Raw genomic sequence first — 22,009 nt, forward strand, 5'->3', positions numbered from 1 at the left:
TAGTATCAACAAATCCTCGGAACACGTGTTAACTGTTGTGGAACAAGTGTTAGGTGAGCTTCTGTTCCTAATTTTAAGTTATCTTTCATAAAATATTTTATGTAGTGTAATATACCCCAAATCCTATCTTTTATCAAAGAGCTTTGATAAAATATTTTATCATATTCTTTGTCAAAGAACTTTGATAGTTGTAACAGCAGCCTTTGTAAACTGTCCGAAAACAGGTTTGAACCTCGTAAGTGCCATCAATAAGACATTAGCCTACTTACGAAACAATTAAACCAGGGGATAATGGGGTACTGTAGTCAATTCCTCCCCCCCCCCTCCATTATATACATCGCCGACTAGTAGCATATTACACTAATCAGACATCAGATGTATACAAACAATTGTTCTTCCTCTGAAACATATCGTTATGTATCATGTACAGTATGATAATAGATGTACTTATCAGTCAGAACCACAAAACATAATAGTAGCTATAGTATTAAATAAGTATATAATAAATTTCAATCTTAAGACATATCAACTTGCAAATGTTTATTTGCTATTTAATAACAACATATGAACGTTTTCGCCGTTTAGGGCATCTTCAGATATAACAAAAAACATGTAATCTGGACCTATAATAGTAAATTATGCAAATGACAAGGAGTAGAGAACAATATATGTAATACATGAGATTCATGAGCTTTATGTAAAATATGACATAATACAGGATGAATATTGAGATGATCTTTGGATTTTAAAATTAAACTGGACGAACATTTTTACATATAGCTCATGTTACAATTAAATATACAATGATTAAAATTTGTCAATGATGTTAAAATTATAAATCATCATCATTATAAATTTTAAATTTTAACATCATTGACAAATTTTAATCATTGTATATTTAATTGTAACATGAGCTATATGTAAAAATGTTCGTCCAGTTTAATTTTAAAATCCAAAGATCATCTCAATATTCATCCTGTATTATGTCATATTTTACATAAAGCTCATGAATCTCATGTATTACATATATTGTTCTCTACTCCTTGTCATTTGCATAATTTACTATTATAGGTCCAGATTACATGTTTTTTGTTATATCTGAAGATGCCCTAAACGGCGAAAACGTTCATATGTTGTTATTAAATAGCAAATAAACATTTGCAAGTTGATATGTCTTAAGATTGAAATTTATTATATACTTATTTAATAATTTACCAGACATATTGATATATAAAATGAATTGTAAAAAAAAATAATAGTATAGGCCTATCCTATATTTAGACACATAGCAAGTCGGCCTGGGTGGCGCAGTCGGTATAATGCTGTGCTCGAGGTTGCGGGTTCGATCCCGGCCCAGGTCGATGGCATTTAAGTGTGCTTAAATGCGACAGGCTCATGTCAGTAGAGTTATTGGCATGTAAAAGAACTCCTGCGGGACAAAATTCCGGCACGGGATTAGATGGATGCAGACAATCGAAGAACCCTTCAGGTATCGAAACCGCGATCTTCAGCAACAACAAAAAAAATATAATTCCAAAGGCTGGATTCGAACCAATGACCTTGTCCTCATTAACCGTTTCGTTCAAGGAGCCATGACTATGGCAATGACAAAGCCGTTGATGAGAGTGACGGAGTCAGTAGTTTTAATTTGAGGGGTGTAATTCGTGTGGGCAGAGCTTAACAAGACAAGCAACACTGCTTCCTCTTGCCCACACCAATGAAGCTGTAATGGATGTAAATTACCACTAGTGCAGGCAACTGTTTATGTCATTAAATATTAGCACTGATAGACATAAGATCAATTTTCACTTTGTGCATTACTTATACAGGGACATCATTTTATTTTTATTAACATTTCTAATATGAACCTGGCTATACCTTTCAATCAACAGTTAAGAACCGGAAACACCGTTTGCTACCCCCTTCCAAGACTGGAGTTCGATGATACTGGAGTAAACCCCAAACAAATCACTTTACTAGGTATAGGAGGGAAGGAAAGTAGTTCATCCATTTACGTAAACTAGGAAATATCGCGATTTTGAGTTTGATAACTTTCATTAAGTTTTTGTTTAATCAAAATACAATACAGTATTAACAATAAGTGTTTTTACTCACGAACTGAGCTGTCCATGCGGACGTATTCACTATGCAGTGTGCATTATGGGTACACTGTCTACAGCAAATTAGCGTACACTATAGAGAATGAAGTTACATTGAAAAATTATCATAATATGGATATTTAAACACATTTGTGAAAATAGTGGCCGTTCATTTCGATACAGGTTTCAGTTCTAATGTGCATATTATCGCACTATAGACGATTGCACCTAATTCCAATTATCAGTTTCGCCCTTCGTACTAGTAACTCATGTTGAAATAATTCTGTACCTTCTCTATAAAAGAATACCTTACGTACTGTAAATTCAATCTTCACTTCTGCCCAATCCGAAATGATAAAATTACTCAGACATGCTATCTACTGTCCGTCCAAGTGCTTATGTCGCAGGGTCGTAGAAAGGGGGGAAATCACGTGATAGTTAATTACTTAACGAGGCCCTTTTATTTAAATTATTTTAAACAGTTGTATAATATTACGTAGACGTCCAATTCCTAACAGAAATTAATATTCTCAGAATAGAGCTAAGACAGCCCAGCCACTAGCCTTTACAGAGAGGCGAATAGAAGCTGTTGGGGGAAACCGGGATGCGAAGTAGGCAAATGGACGACAGTACCTGTGAGAAAATGATTCACTATTGGAAACTATTTCGTCACTGGAAAAGGCGAACATATTTTTGGAACGTACTGTTTATTATGACCGTAAGGCTACTATGACTGTATATGCGGTCTTGGATCTGTGTGGAGGACGGTTGAACTTCATTAGTAGAAGGGGTGGGAGTGAAGTACATTAAAAAACTCAGATACAATAAAAATTTAAGTAAAAATAAAATGATGTCCCTGTACCTACTTGAAACCATAGGCTACAATTTTATGAAAACTTAACAAATTGGAGTCAAATTTTTATGTATTCATGGCAAATAAAAAAAAAAGACGCTGTAACATAACAGGAACAGAATTCAAAATTAATTCTTAAACACTGGCAACAGGGCAGAAGAAAACATCAACATCAACATCAATAATATCAATAATAATAATAATAATAATAATAATAATAATAATAATAATAATAATAATAATACGTAGTAAAGGGCTATTAGGGCATTCAATAAGTAATGGCAACAATACTGTAAATCAGCACTCCTAGCGGTGAACATCGGAATCTTTTATTACGTAATAGAGCAGCAATTGCTGCATAAATGCGGAATATTAATCTTAAGTAACAATATTTTGTGAATACAGGGACTGTTTCTGATTTGTATTAAGTAATACCGTTCTAAAAATGTTCAGTAGGTATGAACAAAGGTGCTTCATAAAAATCTAAGTTGCAAGAGAATAACATGCAACTCAGTGCTTTAGGACATTACAAGAAACCTGTGGGAGAGAAGTCCTACCATACTGAACTATTGTACGAGTGGAAGCGAGGCATTTGCTTACAATCAAGAGTTGACATCAGAAGGGCTTTAGATTGATTAGTGAGAGAGATATCCAGAAATGCTGCTGCAGATGAAGTCCGCCGTCTTCCAAGAATTTGGCAGCGTATTGTTGACATGGTAGGAGAAGTATGTAATGCCAAAAGTAACTTAAATAAATTTAGTGTGAAACAGTAATTACGTTGTCATTGCTTATTGTTTGCCCTTAGTATTATTGAAAATAAATATATCTAAGTTTCTTGTTATACAGTATTACAAGTTTACAGATAATTACTTAGAATTTTATATTAATTTGAAAGTAAAAGTATTTAGATATTCAAATACAATCAGTATTTAATTTATTAAAGATAATTATGTCAGTAAAGTAGCCTGAAAAGAAAATTCAAATTACTAAATACTGCTTTTGATTTCTATATTTATGTACGAATACAATTTACTAAGGCTTTCGAAAAGTAATGGAAACATAGTTACTGTTTCGCACTAAATTTGTTTAGGTTACTTTTGACGTTACATACTTCAAATATACCGTAGTCTCGTGCCATGTAACAAAAATTATTGGAAAACATGATCAATAACAAAACGTTTTAAAATATCTGCAAAGACCTTTAAAATACCACCGATAATCTTACAAAAGTGGCATTGTAGTATATACCTACCTTAAAAATAGGTTTACATACTGTAAAAAAAATTAGGAACCACGTAATCTTTAAAAATTGTAAAACCGGAAACCTTCATTACATCATCGGAAACTCTAAAACAGCGGTGGCTTAAATGTAATCGTGCGCCGAGCCACTGTGTAACCTGCAACATGAATAGCACCTATGGAGGGAGGCGGACACCCGAAGGGGAAGTGAAGCAACTGTCTGACTTATTAACGGATTTTCATTTTCCTTACGTCAAGCACTTAAATAGGCCTATAATTTTATACAGTACAAGGCTACAAACTAATGTTTAGTACGTGTAACGAAGAAATGAATAAGAAAACTTAGGACACATTATCACAACCCAAAATTAACTGTCTTCACAATGTCTCTGCGACAAAGTTTCAAAATCAGGAATTATGTCACTTAGTACCAGTCGTAGTTGATCACGAAGGTATTTGTCTGTCAGTCGTGATCTAAATTTGTTTTTTACTATTTTCATTGTTGAAAATAACGAAGCTTCGGATATTTATTTTTTTGGCAAAGATTTGAAAGTTCAACATTTGTCATGTCCTTACATCTAGCTTTCAGTTGACATCACACAGTAAATCAGTGAGTTCAAATTGAAGAGCTAACCGCATTATTCATACATCTGCTGAAAAAGGGTCGACGTACAGAGATGATGATGATGATGATGATGATGATGATGATGATAATGATAATGATGATGATGATAACAACAATAACACTTAATCTTTTAATGTTTCATCAGTCACATCTAGTATAATGCCGTTTTATGTTATATAACCGTTTACCTCGTAATACTTGTGAACAAATCATATATTTAATATTCTCATCATATTGACAGCAAAAAAATGCGTCCTCCCATCCTACTTGGAACTTTCGTACATGGTTTCAAGAGAGATATATGCCACTTGCAGGTCAGAGACAAATACAAATGGAACGGAGTTTGACTCCAATAAGTGAGAGGATGGGGGTTGGCGGAGGTTAGAAGCAAGCGAAATGCACAGCTCTCACTGCGAGCCACAATGTCTCGCGAGTCACGTTATCGCCACGGCTGCTCTAAAACTATACATCAAACATCTCAAGAAAATAATATCCATTTGAACCGAAAAGTAAAACGAAAACTCAGATACCGGTACTTGCTCATATCATAATTATTCTCACAGTTTTCATTCAAAACAGATGCAAATATTCCATCTAGAGACCACTGAAATGCATGCAGGTGTGATCATTCTTCAGTACACAAGTACGCAGGGGCGTCGTACTATTTTCCCTGGAGAAGAGAGAATAGCAGCTATTTGATTTGCCCTCGGAGCCAGTGCGAGCGCTATGGTGATGTGATGGATTGCCAAATCCCGCCGGTGATCGAACCCCTGTCGTTCATTCGCTACATCGCACGCGTTTACAGGATTTAACATGTACAACACCTGAGCAAGGGAATCAGTCCACAACACACTGGAACATCTTGCAGTGTAAAAGAACGTAACATCATTTCTATCCAAAACGTATTTCTGTTCTCTATCTTGAATTAATAGTTCCATTGCTAATAATTATTTTCTTAACGTCATTCTTAAAGCAAAGATGAGTTCAGAAACAATAAAGATAACTGTAAATACAACTGCTTAATATAACTTTCCAAATTATATAGATGATACGTACAATTTGTAACTCTTTATTTAACGTCCTTTTTTACACTACAGGGGATATACAAAGACGATGAGATAAAACTAAATTGTAATTCTTTATTTAACGTCCCTTTTATACAACAAGGGGTTTTTCAAAGACGTTGGAGATATTAATAAATTGTGTTTCTTTATTTAACGTTCCATTTAAAGTACAGAGGGTTTTCAAAGACAATGAGATAATAATACATTGCAATTTTTTACTAACGTTTCTTTTAAATAAAGCAGCAATTTCGAACAGTAGTAGTAGTAGTAGTAGTAGTAGTAGTAGTAGTAGTAGTAGTAGTAGTAGTAGCAGTAGTAGTAGTAGTGATAGTGGTAATAGTAGTAGTGGTTTTATTTTATTTTTATTTTATTGGGCTATTTTACGACGCTGTATCAACATCTAGGTTATTTAGGATCTGAATGAAATGAAGGTGATAATGCCGGTGAAATGAGTCCGGGGTCCAGCACCGAAAGTTACCCAGCATTTGCTCATATTGGTTTGAGGGAAAACCCCGGAAAAAACCTCAACCAGATAACTTGTCCCGACAGGGATTCGAATCCAGGCCACCTGGTTTCGCGGCCAGACGCGCTGACCGTTACTCCACAGGTGTGGACAGTAGTAGTGGTAGTGGTAGTAGTGATAGTGGTAGTGGCAGTAGTAGTAGTAGTAGCAAATACCTTACTATAATAATACCGGACAGCTAGCAGTTCTGCGCGCGAACGACGCTGGTGCTGCTACCTAGGCGGCCGGTGTGAAGATACTCGCGAAACAAGCTGTACTCAATTGCAATGTATATTGTTGCTGGGCTAGTTAATAGTTTTATTAATTAGTGTCGTGTTAAAATGTCAGGGTGTATACGTGTTGTTTATAATTGCTACAAATACAGCATTACAAATTTCTCCAAATCGTACTTTCGATTTCCGAAAGTTCATAAAACGTGAGTCAACAAAATTCTTTATTAGGCCTAATGCCTTTGTCTCTGTGTTCATAGAACAATAAAAATTAGCTTTTTTATTTAGGCCTAATAAATGAATAGAAGTTAAAATATATTGGATATTTTTAAGGTTTTAGCAAATTAAGTTTTATTGTTGTCCACATGCCTTTACTAATAAAATTGTTACAAGCATCAGATTACTACCATTTTTATCTTTGAAGTTGTCAGCAATGGTTATATAAAGCGTTATTGTAAATTCATTCTTAATGTCAGAATTAATTTTGTCTCACTAAAGTAAAGAAAAAATACGCAACTATTAATTACGGAAAATAATATGAAGCATGCAATATTTCTCATAATATGTAGCCTTGATATAAAATAATGTTACATTAAATACGGTACTATTTAACATTTCTTAAGTGTCTCACATTAGTGCCTCACGTTTTAAACAATAGTCCGATTTCCGTTATGTTAATATTTGTATTTGTGGACGTAATTCCACGCCGCTCCGCTAGATGTCAAGTCCGCGATATTTCGCGCTCACGTCAATGCTGCTAGTATACAGCTGTCCTGTATTATTATAGTAAGGTATTTGGTAGTAGTATTTGTTTAAAACTAATCATCTGTCCCTAAAATACCGAAAGATCCAGAAAAACAAACATTCTATTTACACATAGTGAATATATATTTTATTAAGTGCAAATTATATAAAACATTAATAAGACCAGTCTTGTTTTATGGATCTGAAACCTGGGCAGTTGGCAGTGCCGACAATTGTAGGCTGAGTATATTTGAGAGAAAGATTCTGAGGACAATATACCGACCAGTAAATGATGAGGGCAGTTGGAGGAAAAGGTATAACTATGAATTATACCAACTTTTTAAAGAACCAGATATTTGCAGATATATTAAAGCTAGGAGAGTCAGGTGGCTGGGTTATATCTGTAGGAAGGATGAAAATGATACTTGCAAGAAATTGACTCTCACTATACCTTTTGGCACCAGAAAAGTAGGGAGACCTCAGCTAAGGTGGCTGGATGAAGTGGAGATGGATGTAATAGCAGCAGGTTTTAGAGGATGGAAAACAGAGGTGTTAGATCGAGGGACATGGAGAAGCATCTTTGGGGCGGTCAAGGCTGGAACCCGGCTGTAGAACAAAAGAAAAAGAAGAAGAATATATTTATTGAATTGTTAACAGTTTGAATTATTATTAAAATATAAGTAGTGATTAAGTATTTGAACTGAATGCTTTAATTTACAGACGTTTTAATTGGTTATTTTACCATGCATTATCAACTTTACTGCTATGGTTATCTAGCGTCTGAAGGAGTTGAAGGTGATAATGCCAGCGAAATGAGTCCAAGGTCCAGCGCCAAAAGTTACCCAGCATTTGCTCTTAATGGGTTGAGGTAAAATCCCGGAAAAACCTTCAACCAACTGTAACTGTTTCAACCAGGATTTGAACTCCGACCCTCTCGTTTTACGGTCAGTTATGCTGATTGTTATTGCTTTAATGTTTCAATGAAAATGTTATGGATGTTTGCAAAATTTAAAACAAGAGAGTTCAAGGTTTTTATATGTGAATTCTGATACAAAATAGTATACCAATGACAGTCCAGTTTCCAAGAGGAATAAGGAAAGAAAGATTCTTAAATAAAGTAAATAATAATAAAATTAATTACCTTTTTAACGTGCCTTTTTTAAATATTTCAATTAGACTGTGATTGTTATTCCTTTAATATTTCAACGACAATGTTATGGATATTTGCAAAATTTAAACCAAGAGTTTTCAAGGTTTTCATATTCTGATACAAAATAATAGACCAATGACAGCCCAGTTTCCAAGAGTAGTAAAGAAAGAAAGATTCATAAATATATTTATTTCCAAAGTGAATAATACTTACTTACTGGCTTTCAAGGAGGTTCATTGCCGCCCTCACATAAGCCCGCCATTGGTCCCTATCCTGAGCAAGACCAATCCAGTTTCTATCATCATATCCCACCTCCCTCAAATCCATTTTAATATTATCTTCCATTTACGTCTCGGCCTCCCCAAAGGTCTTTTTCCCTCCGGCCTCCCAACTAACACTCTATATGCATTTCTGGATTCGCCCATACGTGCTACATGCCCTGCCCATCTCAAACGTCTGAATTTAATGTTCCTAATTGTATCAGGTGAAGAATACAATGCGTGCAGTTCTGTTTTGTGTAACTTTCTCCATTCTCCTGTAACTTCATCTCTCTTAGCCCCAGATATTTTCCTAAGCACCTCATTCTCAAACACCCTTAACCTATGTTCCTCTCTCAAAGTGAGAGTCCAAGTTTCACAACCATAAAGAACAACCGGTAATATAACTGTTTTATCAATTCTAACTTTCAGATTTTTTGACAGCGGACTGGATGATAAAAGCTTCTCAACCGAATAATAACAGGCATTTCCCATACTCATCCTGCGTTTAATTTCCTTCCGAGTGTCATTTATATTTGTTAATGTTGCTCCCAGGTATTTGAATTTTTCCACCTCTTCAAAAGATAAATTTCCAATTTTTATATTTCCATTTCGTACAATATTCTGGTCACGAGACATAATCATATACTTTGTCTTTTCGGGATTTACTTCCAAACAGATCTCTTTACTTGCTTCAAAGTGAATAATAATAAAATTAATTATCTATTTAACGTTCCTTTTTTAAATATTTCAACTACAGTGTACTATAATTAAGACTTTGAGCTACTAATAAGATTTTGTTTGACATGTTCCATATTCTAGCTGTGAAGCGATGCAGCCTACGAATACCATGGAATGTAAATAAATGTAATACAGCCCATACACTATGGGCCTTATGAAGTGGGGGTCAACATGACGCAGTGTTATATACTGTAGGTGGAGATAGATGTTCACGATCAATAAGAGGGATTCCCTGTGACCTGCTCAGTAATACACTTGCAGCACTACCTGGTATACGTGTTTTGGGGTCGAGGGGTCGAATCCCGCGGTAGCCGTTATTCGTCCCTCCAGGCTAATGACAGTGTCCAGCGAGTTAGCCGGGATGTCGCCCATTACCATGAGCAGCTGACAGGCTTGAGCGCGCTCCAGAGGAACAGGCTGCTGCATCTGGAAGCCTTCCTCAGGTTTCGTGTTAGACTACGGCGAAAATCTTTGTGAAATATAACCGATCAAGTTCATGGAAACAGTTCCAGTAATCAAGTCGTTCAGGCAGTCAGTCTAGCTAAGCTATCAGTTAACATTGGTTAACTAGTTATTAATCAAGTCTATGGTTTTAGTTAATGTTGTTAGGTAAAGAAGTCAGAAAAGTCAGAATGTTCATAAGTAAAGTTAGGTAGTAATGAAAATCAAGTTAACTTAGACAGGTAGTCAAGTAAACCAGGTCGGACTTTCTTATCAATGAAATCAAGCAGACAAGTCAGCTAAATCATCAATCGCGGCAGTAAATTTAGGCAATCAAGTCAGCGAAATCAAGCAGTCATGTAAGACAAGTCATTCAGACGTCACTCAAGTCATTCAGTCAAGTCAGCAAACTCATAACAATGAAAGTTTACGTTCAACTTGCTTCGAGGTACAATCCAACAACTTAACGTACGAGGCGCGTTCATAAAGTAACTGAGAGCACTCGGGAAGTTCCGCTAGCGTATGCCCCATGCCATGACATTACTCTATCACGTACACGCAGTCGCTTCGCGCAACATATGGTTTGCTAGCTGTGGGACGAGTGGGAAAGTTACTTTATGGACGCGCCTCGTAAGTTTGTAACCGATAATAATATTCATTTTGTTAGATAATCGAATGATGTTATCTATACAAGTCTGCTGATGCACCCATTGTATCCTAGATGGCTATGTGTTGCCAAGGAGTCCATGATCTGACGAGTGCATACGTGTGTGGAAGCAAGAGGAGAACATTTTGAACATTTGTTATGAGTTTCTGAATTGATTAACGTTTCAACGCTTGCTACCAAGATAATAAATTTATTTAAAATGCTCAATCATATGATTTATCAACTTAATGGACTTATGTTTAGATTTCGTCAAACGTTTGAATATCTGATGATGCCGTACAGGCGAAAACGTTCATAAATATATTTTTTAAGATGTATAGCAAATAATGAATTTGCAAAATTGTTAAATCATATGAATGAGCATTTTAAATAAATTTATTATCTTGAATAGATTTATCTGAAAATCAAAAATGAATTGTAAAATACTTACTACCAAGCTGACAATATCTAACATGTTTCATTATGTTCTTTCATTAATAACTAAAAAACTAAGGATTTTCGGATAAATTTTTATATAAACTTTTTTTCTTGTTTTGGTGTGAGGAACATGCTCCCAAGTTTTGTTAAAGTATTTCCAATATACCCTGTATATATATTTTTTTTTTATCAGAAAGTGTTGCATATAAGTTTATTGCAAATACTTTTTTCCACAAAATTAAATTTTCATCTTTTTTCATAAGTTTAAAATAAAAATAACTAAGTACAACAATTTCCCAGTCTCCTGTCAAAAAATCTGAAAGTTGCGCAGGGCATGTAGCACGTATGGGCGAATCCAGAAATGCATATAGAGTGTTAGTTGGGAGGCCGGAGGGAAAAAGACCTTTAGGGAGCCCGAGACGTAGATGGGAAGATAATATTAAAATGGATTTGAGGGAGGTGGTATATAATGATCGAGAATGGATTAATCTTGCTCAGGATAGGGACCAATGGCGGGCTTTTGTGAGGGCGGCAATGAACTTCCGGGTTCCTTACAAGCCAATAAGTAAGTAAGTAAGTAAAGTGCAACAATTTCTTTGAGCACTGTAGTAGTATTCGTTTATGTGGTACTATATGGCGTGATGGTAGAATCTTCGTCAAATACACACTGTTCTCCAACCAGGAGATTAACCGTGAAAGGAATGTGCTTACTATTGCGTCGTCTATTGCAGCGAAGTAGATAGATTATATTACCGTTATAACGTCATTTAAAAACCATGCGCTCTCCTGCATGTGTTATTTTCTGTATGGAGGAGATTAACAGTGATCTAATTTTGTAACTAGGGTAGTATAAGTATGTGTGTATCAGTGTTATCATTTGTGTTTTGAGAGTTAGCCAATGAAGATGCGTGTACCCACATGTGTGACCTTATGACATCAACATTCATTCACAGCATTACTTCGCTGCGTCTCATTTCCCTGAGACTTTCTCCTGGTTGGAGTACAGTAATTGATTCCGTGCAAGAAAGAGTAAACGCTAGCAGTCGTAAAGGAAATGTAAGTCTTTGTGGGTAGGCCTAAATGTTAATTTGGTGCTACATTGATATGAGAAAATGAAATATCCACATAATCAGATTTTCCTTCTACATTAATCAGAAATAGCATTTCGGTCTTACGGGGATTGGGAACTGATTCTTCTGGGCAGAAATCCTATTAAGTAGGTTAGGAGTCATTAGCTGAGTTTTTCACTAGATTTTAAAGAGGAATTAATTTTCTGCTCAGGGCCACGTGGACTACAAAATGCCGCGATATCTCCAATTCAAAGAGATCTGTGCAGCGTGCCGGCATTCAACGGGTTTCAACAAAAACGAATCGTAACAGCGACGTCACGTGACACCAGAGCGAGCCGCAAGGCAAGATGGCTGCCCTGCATCCAGCACACGTCGTCCGTCATAATTCCGAATTCACAACCAACACCGCAACACAATCATAAGCCGACAAGTTCCCAGAGGTGAAAGTCGCTTTTATGGAATAAATAATAATAAATGCCTTAGCTTCTGTTGTTCACGGCGACACGGAGATGACGATGATGACTCATAATGATTCTGACGTGATCGTTTTTCCCTGCAATAACACTTACCTACATCAGCGAGATCTGGACACTCTTCACACGAAAGAAGTTGGTCAGTATATCTGAACCAGAGGCTTCCAGCATTACATCGTCTTAGAGGTACGGTATATATTCCATTTGTTGAGCATTTCTTGAATAGTTTATGATTACTAATTTTGTACTTATTTGTTATCGATTCAATTGATAACATTTAATACTTAAATATAATAAAAGCCCTGGAGTTAAATGACAGCTGTGAGCAGTGTGGGATGAAGACAAATGCAATAATACGAAGACCATGGCCAGAGGAACAAAAATAAAGAAGGTAAACTTGCGAATTCTAAATGAGGCAGTAGAGCAAGTGGACAGCTTCAAATACTTGGGGTGTACTATAAGCAGTAACATGAGCTGCTGCCAGGAAGTCAAAAGGAGGACAGCAATGGCGAAGGAAGCTTTTAATAGAAAAAGGAGCATCTTCTGCGGACCTGTAGAAAAAGAACTCAGGAAGAGACTAGTGAAGTGTTTTGTGTGGAGTGTGGCATTGTATGGGGCAGAAACATGGACATTACGACGAAGGTAAGAGAAGCGAATAGAAGCATTTCGTTGGTGTTCGTGCAAAATGTCGTATGTCAAAAAATTAAAACAATTTTTCCCCTATACGCATGCATTATTTTAGTGCTTACATATAATTGAAAAATACCACAAGATGTGTTTTTATGATAATATTTTAAGTTTCAAAGTAATTGATCGGAAACCAACAAAAATGTTCAGTTTTTTCCCTTTCCTGAAAAATTGGTAATTTTTAACATACGATATTTTGCACGAACCCCAACGATTTGAAATGTGGATATGGAGAAGAATAGAGCGTGTGAAATGGAGGGACAGAATAAGAAATGAAGCTGTGTTGGAAAGAGTGGGCGAAGAAAGAATGATGCTGAAAGTGATCAGGAAGAGGAAAAGTAGTAATTGTTTGTGTCACTGGCTGAGACGAAACTACCTACTGAAGGATGCACTGGAAGAAATGATGAACGGGAGAAGAGTTCGGGGCAGAAGAAGATATCAGATGATAGACGACATTAAGATATATGGATCATATGCGGAGACAAGAAGGAAAGCGGGTAATATTAAAGATAGGAGAAAGCTGAGTTTGCAGTGAAAGAGCTACCCTTGGGCAGAACACTAAGAATGAATGCATGAATGAACTTTTTAAACTGACCTGTCGTTATGGCCTGTTGTCTGGGTGTTTCTTCTGTTCATGGAAGTGGGATCATTTATAATTTTTAATTTCTTTTTTCTTCCCTCCGTGCGAGTGCATGGAATAGTCTCGATTCTTACGCTATCGCTTCCCATTGGCCGGCATGCGGGAACTTGGTGGACAACAATAAGATCGCACCATATTTATATTTTTACCAGGACACGTCAGTTCTGACACACTGAAGGACGGTAATATCAATGGAGAAAAATAATGGACTTCAAACCCACGACTGTGGCGTCCACAGAGCGCTAAACTCTTGTTTATATGGCCCGGTTTTATAAATACGGTTAATCTAAAGATTATGTTAAACCTAAGTTAAACCTGACCGTGAGTTTAACTCAAAGTGCCGTATTACAGAGTCTCGGTTAAGTTAAACCGTAGTGAAATACGATTGGTATTACTGCTAGGAAAGAAAAGAACATCGCAACTGTTTAATTATATTATTGACTTAAAACAGCCGACGCTCGTGGAGAATCTTCATTAAGAAACATCTTTATTCTTCGATATCATAGACAGTATCATAAAAAAGCCTGAAGGGGACCAATACCTCGTACTTCAGTATGCTTGTCAGACTTAACCTCAAATAGTTTCTTAACTCTGACTACAACGTTATACTCCCAATCACAATGCAGCCAAACTAAACCTTGCATGACCATCCGCAACGTAACTCCACACATAATCAACTGAGTAATAAAGTAATAATATTAGTGTGCGTATTTTGTGTGTTATCTAGAATATTTATGAAACAAAATTCAGTCAAACAATAAAATTACTTTTACGAGTCTAGTAAAATTAGGTAATATTATTAGTGTGTTTATAAATCAGGCTCCATAGTAAATCTTACCAAGAGATTGTCTGCCACATACAGTACAACGCTCAATGGGTTTATAGTAGATTTATGGACACCTTCGAAATCTTCCATCGTTTTCAGTATGTCTATTACCAGAGGATAAATAGGGCAGCGCAACTAGTAACAGATGCAGAGATTCAACACAATGTTTTCAAAAATAAAAATAAATCATTTATCTTTTCAAATAATCTTTAAATTCACACCCTAAAACACATGTTTTTGCACTTCCTCATTTTTCTGTTGCATGTTGTATCCGAGTTTCAATTTTTCGAAACAAGATTAGGACTATAAGCCTAATTCTGAAGGTTAGGACTGTCTGCTTCGAAAGCCTAACTCAATCTGTTTTAAAACTTATGTTCATTTATGTATATTTCAAAGTGGTGCACTCTATTTCGAAAAATTCTTGGCCGCCGTGATCGTTCAGTAATATTGATCACTCACATATCTCACATATTCATTATATATGAGGTCTCGCCTACCTCATTGAATATTACACGACTACTATGAAGTACCCAATGTGTATTATTATCATTTAATTCGAGAAAAATTCGTTCCGGCACCGGGAATCGAGCCCGTTAAACGCCAACGGCACGTGGTGTCGCCAAGCGGTCACCCATCCAAGTACTGACCACGCCCAATGTTGCTTGACTTCGGTGATCGGACGAGAACCGGTATTTTCAACATGGTATGGCTGTCCCAGCATAGCTCAGTTGGAAAGAGCACTCAGCGCGCAGAGCTGAGAGGTGCCGGGTTCGATTCCCGGTGCCGCAACGAATTTTTCTCGATTTAAATGATGATAATACACATTGGCTACTTCATAGTAGTCGTGTAATATTCAATGAGGTAGGCGAGACCTCATATATAATGAATATGTGATGTATTAACTGTTAGCAGTTGTCACAAACTGAGGTTGAATATGGCCATAAAGTCATTTAAATATGCGCTCCTGCATGTATGACTTACATTGTCTAAAGTGCAGGTAGTAAGGCCGTAAAACATTACAACGAGAGGAGTTCGGCCGGCACCGTGGATCGTATCCCGGCATAGCTCAGTTGGAAAGAGCACTCAGCGCGCAGAGCTGATAGGTCCCGGGTTCGATTCCCGGTGCCGGAACGAATTTTTCTCGAATTAAATGATGACACTCACATATCGTCACTCATAAGTTCTTGGGAAAAATCTGCAATATCCATGTGTATTGCGGAAACCGCCATCTTGCACTGTTGAGCCTTGAACTGCTGTTTAAACGGCATAGAACTACCGATCAAGTTAAACTCAAGTTAACTCAAGATTAACTGGTAGTTAAGGTTTATAATAGGAAGCAGAACGAAAAACTTCAGTTTAAACTGAATGTAAGGTTTAAACGACTTTTATAATACCGGCCCTAAGTGTAGTGTAGATGAAAGTCTGATGTTGCGGGTAACGTAACTGTGGCTTCAGGGGCAATTCTTCTAGCGCTTGTCCACAATACAGATGTCTGCGTGTCTGCACCGAAGTACAACCGCGACTCGCAGCCCCTGACGTTCCTTGCGTTCCCCTAGCTCCATGAACTGTCATCGCGGGGATTCCTGGAGTTATGAACCTGCATTTAGTACTATAACTCATCCCCAGATGCCAGCAGCATCGCCACTAATTACCCTGTAATAAACACCGCCAATCAACTGTGTCTTAGCGGTCTCTGGGGGGAGCAGTGAATTATGGCGACGGCAGAGGGCTGGATTTAGATATTGACTGAGCCGACTGCGATGGAAATGGAAACATATGTTGCAATTATCAGCCGCCTGCCTCTGCATGAATTCCTAATTTCTTGGAGCATTGACTTGAGGGATGCTGCAACATCATCGACCTTCTTATTAAGTGCTTGAGTTTAGTAGCTGCACAGATGTGTGGAAGGATGGACAGTTGAAACGATGCATGTACGCATGTACAGGGGCATCACTTTATTTTTACCAACATTTTTAACATTAACCTGGCTATACTCCGAAACACTGTTACCCCCTTCCATTACAGGAGCTTGGTGTTACTAGTACAATATGTAAACAAATCATTTTACTAGCTATAGGAGGAGACAAAAGTAGTGTATCCATTTATGTTACAGGGAAATACAGTATTACGATTTTTCAGTTTGATCATTACTTTTACAGTATTTTACCAAAAAACAGTACAATAGTAATTTTTTTTCACAAACTCAACTCTTCACGCGGTTATATTCATTATGTAATGTCTACTTTATTCAGCATATTACTAACCTAATTTATTCCTGAGAATTTTGTGAGCACTTCCGTAAGAAACCCCAATTTCTACAGCTAACTTCTTGACCGACTTATTAGGACCTCGCTGCATCCTTTCTCTAGCATCTTCTGCCACAGTTAATAAAACCATTTTTTGAAATACTTTCGATTACGATAGGTATAAATCTATGATTTGCCCCACAAATTTCAGAATATTGACCTTTGCTGGCCATCATACACTTTTCTTCCTTTCTGTACACTCTGTTGCTCTAAAAGTATCTACCAGATTAATGACATTTCTACGAAAATACTCCGTAATGATATACTCAGGAAATTGAAAAAAAAAAAAAAAGAAACTGTTATTCACGTTCGGTTATATTGTAATTCCAATTTCCATCATCGTCCTTCATACCTACAAACAGTAAAACAAAACTCTTGTTTAAATAATGATGTTAAGTACCGTACCATATTATAGGGTAACGTACTTCGGTAACTCTAATCTTCACTTGTGCTCAGTCCACACAGGTAAATTCAGTTATGCTACACACGATACCTGTGTGAAAATAAACTTCAATAATATAAGCTTTTTCTTCTATAGAAAATGCAACATATTTCTGAAACACACTGTACTCTGTACGGTTTATTTCACTGCTAGCAACAGCGGCCGTAAGTTTGTGTGGCTGACGTCAGCAAGGACATTAGGAAAAGGGGTGGGGGTCAAGTACATTCAGAAACGCAGGTACAATAAAAATTGAAGTAAAAATAAAATGATGTCCCTGTATATTATGTTTGTATTACGTATATGGTGTGTGTATGTAATGCATGTAATGTATATAACATATGTGTGTGTGTAATGCATGTAACATACAGGGTGGCCCACATAAAGTGTTACAACCTAATATCTCTTAAATGGATCAATATAACTAAATGCTGACTTTTCCTACAGTTTTCGCAGGAGGGGCCTTCATGGTTGTTTGTTTCATGGACAACATTTCAACGTGTTCCAAAATGGGGTTCCGAGAGAGTAACTTCAGAATTTTCAATGGAACGGTGATATAACTTTGAGATATTTTGAATAATTTCAAGGAAAAATTGTTCAGGGGCCAGGTATCGATCCCGCGACCGTTCGCTTAGCACATGAATGCTCTCCCGACTGAGCTACTCTAGGAACTATACACAACACAATTTTTCCCTTATTTCCACACAACTCAAATGGGCTGACAAGACATCAGAACCCAACTTTGAGTGCACGAAACATATCCGATACAGATAAATAATAATAAACCATGCTATAACTTTCTTTACATAAATTTATTAATTGCTCAAAATAAGCTTAATTAGCATTCGGTTCCATTTATTTCATTTTTCCATTTCAAATAAATGAAGCTTGTCTCATTATTAGCCTCTGTATGTTGTTGAAAGTTAGAGAAAATCTTTCCACAAGAATCACCAAGTGCTTAGATGTTAATGGGGGCTACTTTGAGCACATAATGACATAATGTAAAGTAAATATCTTGGCATTTATTGACTTCCTTATTCATGTTTCAATATTTTCTACTACTGTATACTTCAATGAAAACACCCTGTAGCTGCTCAACAATTTATAAAAAAAATGTTTCAATAAAATTTGCTTAGTTTATTGACGGGAACAAAAATATGTTTTAACCCTTTCTAACCCAAATTAAATTTACAGGCAATCCATGTTGAAACAAATAGCTGTATTAGGACCAAGTTACGGGAGTGGCAACATTTGAAACAAAACTATATTGATGAAAATGTATTGAAATAGAAGTTATCCAGCAAAATTTACCTTCATATCTAACACACAAGTATATAAATGCTATAAAGTTAATTATTGCCATATGGTATCTATAAGTAAGAAAGGGTTAAACATTCCATGGTTTAATTTAAAAATCTGAAGATGAAACCCGGAGTCCCCTAAAGAGGCTGTGGGGAAATATTACCCATATCACAGTTTGGAATACCCCTTCCCCCAATAGGAGGAATGCGGGAAAGGGAAAAAATGGGAGAATGCTGAGTTTGCAGTGAAGTGCCTAACCTTGGGCATAATGCTATCAATGAATAAATGCATAGTTATTTGTATATATTATTTTAATGTACCGAAGTACATATGATATTTCCATGCAGATATTCTGCGTCATCATACGATGAAAGAGTAATGGAACGGAGAAAAATTCTCTCCGGCGTCGGGATTTGAACCCGGGTTTTCAGCTCTACGTTCTGATGCTTTATCCACTAAGCCACACCGGATACAACTCCGACGCCGGTTAGAATCGTCTCAGATTAAGCTCCAACTCTTGGGTTCCCTCTAGTGGCCGCCCTCTGCACTACGTCATAGATGTCTATGAACGCAGGACCGAAGTCCACACATGTGCTGAGGTGCACTCGAGGGAACCCAAGAGTTGGAGCTTAATCTGAGACGATTCTAACCGGCGTCGGAGTTGTATCCGGTGTGGCTTAGTGGATAAAGCATCAGCACGTAGAGCTGAAAACCCAGGTTCAAATCCCGGCGCCGGAGAGAATTTTTCTCCGTTCCATTACTCTTTCATCGTATGATGACGCAGAATATCTGCATGGAAATATCATATGTACTTCGGTACATTAAAATAATATATATGATATGCGTAAATCACTTCGTGATTTAAGACGGCGCTTATTCCGTCGGATCCCGGCCAACTAGTCACTCATATCGACTGCACCTCAGCACATGTGTGGACTTCAGTCCTGCGTTCATAGACATCTATGACGTAGTGCAGAGGGCGGCCACTAGAGGGAACCCAAGAGTTGGAGCTTAATCTGAGACGATTCTAACCGGCGCGGCGTCGGAGTTGTATCCGGTGTGGCTTAGTGGATAAAGCATCAACACGTAGAGCTGAAAACCCGGGTTCAAATCCCGGCGCCGGAGAGAATTTTCTCCGTCCCATTACTCTTTCATCGTATAAATTATTTGTATTTGTACAGGGTGTTAAAAAAGTAACCAATATTTTAGGTGATAATATGTATCAAAACAACAAAATAATATTTAATAAACTTGGGTCCTACGTCACATACTTTCTGAGATCTGAACACTTGTTCATAGGAGGTGCTCAATGTGACGTCCATTCATGGCAATGCATTCCTCAGCCCTACAATACGCAGACTACCAGATAATCATACCGTAGTTGACACCCCTGGTATGGAATAATGATATGTCGCAAAGAATACTGAAAACAAAGTCTGGTTGCGGATATAAGCGGGGTTCAGTAGAGATGATGTTGTGAATTTTCGTAATCAGCATGTGTGGGCTGATGAAAATCCCCATGCAGTTGAAGAAACAAGGCATCAGCACCGATTCTCAATAAACTTTTGGCCAGGCGTTCTTGGCGATAGAGTAATAGGGTCATACGTGCTACCACAGAGCTTAACTGGGGATCGTTATCAGGACTTTCTTATTAAGTTATTAACAACAAATTTCAAAGAGTGCGTGATTCCTTACGCCAAAGGGCAGAGGACTCCACTGCCATGAATAGACACATTTAGCACCTCTTATGAACAAGTGTTCAGATCTCAGAAAGTATGTGATGTAGGACCCATGTTTATTAGACATTATTTTCTTGTTTTGATGCATACTAGCGCCTCTTAAAATACTGGATACTTTTATTAACACCCTGTATACAAATATTATATTTTTGCATATAGTATTATAATCTTGTAATGGGACACGCAGTAAACTCTCTCTCTAAAAAAACAGAGAAAGAAAACAAAAGAAAGAGAGAAAGAAAGAAGGAAGGAAGGAAAGAAAGAAGGAAAGAAAGAAAGAAAGAACGAAAGAAAGAAAGAAAGACAGAAAGAAAGAAAGAAAGAAAGAAAGAAAGAAAGAAGGAAGGAAGGAAGGAAAGAAAGAAAGAAAGAAAGAAAGAAAGAAAGAAAGAAAGAAAGAAGGAAGGAAGGAAGGAAGGAAAGAAAGAAAGAAAGAAAGAAAGAAAGAAAGAAAGAAGGAAGGAAGGAAGGAAAGAAAGAAAGAAAGAAAGAAAGAAAGAAGGAAAGAAAGAAAGAAAGACAGAAAGAAAGAAAGAAAGACAGAAAGAAAGAAAGACATAAAGAAAGAAAGAAAGACAGAAAGAAAGAAAGATGGAAGTTAGGGCACTTGCAAAGGTCCTTTAAATGTAGGGGAACCTGCAAATTCTTCTGTAACAGTAGGAGAGGAGCAGAATTCTTTCGCATCTAAGTTTTATCAAGGCGAATAGAGACGACAGTGAACATGTCGGGTGCTTTAGGGTTATAAGAAGAAACGACATTTCGTTGATGAATGTGGAAAGCGGGACTGCTTATTGAGTAAGTAATGTAATAAAGGTGGCGAGAACGTGAGGATATGCGAGAGGAGAGAGCTGACATGGATATATTGGAATGTGAGGGATGCGGGACAGAAACAAAGAATAGGGAAGAGATAGATGGAGTGAGGGCGCAATTATATTTTGCCACTGGCTTCCTGTCATCCACAGCTTTTGTCATAGTTCATTAGAAGCAGGAGTGAGGTTACAAGACACGTTCAGGGGGGCTGAAAGAGATATAACGCCAGCAAGCGAGAAAAAAGAAAAAAAATGATAAAGTTCCTTAAGATGGCATTCTACAGAAGAAACTTCTACCAAAAGTCTGTGTTAACATTATGAAGAATAAAAGAAGGAATGTAAAACAGTATTGTTTTCACGAATTCGCGTCGAAACTCGTGCTAAAAGAAGAAGAAAGCAACTACGAATTATTGTTCAGAAGAATTAAGACACAGACTGTTCTCCATCGCTGATGATATGTACACAACGCCTCAAAGGTTGATTCTACATTCGTTTTAAGGAGACTATTACACTTTTACTACGTCATACTACTTTTGACCAATAAAACGGTACTGAACGACGTGTTTCAACTATTCATGGTTGCTTATCCTACCATTTTTATCACCTCCCTAGCATTTGTTTTTTTATCATCTTCCTAGCATTTACGTTACTCTTCAATATTCTTCAGAACGCTAACCCTAGCTACTTAC

General features: G+C 37.0%; 1 long non-coding RNA gene and 1 pseudogene across 2 annotated transcripts in view; both read right to left on the reverse strand.

Annotated features, from left to right (window-relative positions):
• Nucleotides 1-22,009, reverse strand: part of LOC138704646 (uncharacterized) — a 1,589,272-nt gene that overhangs the window by 678,190 nt on the left and 889,073 nt on the right. The window lies entirely within an intron of this gene.
• Nucleotides 15,324-15,442, reverse strand: LOC138705290 (5S ribosomal RNA; annotated as a pseudogene).

The sequence above is a fragment of the Periplaneta americana genome, chromosome 8 (genome assembly GCF_040183065.1).
Source record: "Periplaneta americana isolate PAMFEO1 chromosome 8, P.americana_PAMFEO1_priV1, whole genome shotgun sequence".
NCBI lineage: Eukaryota > Metazoa > Arthropoda > Insecta > Blattodea > Blattidae > Periplaneta > Periplaneta americana.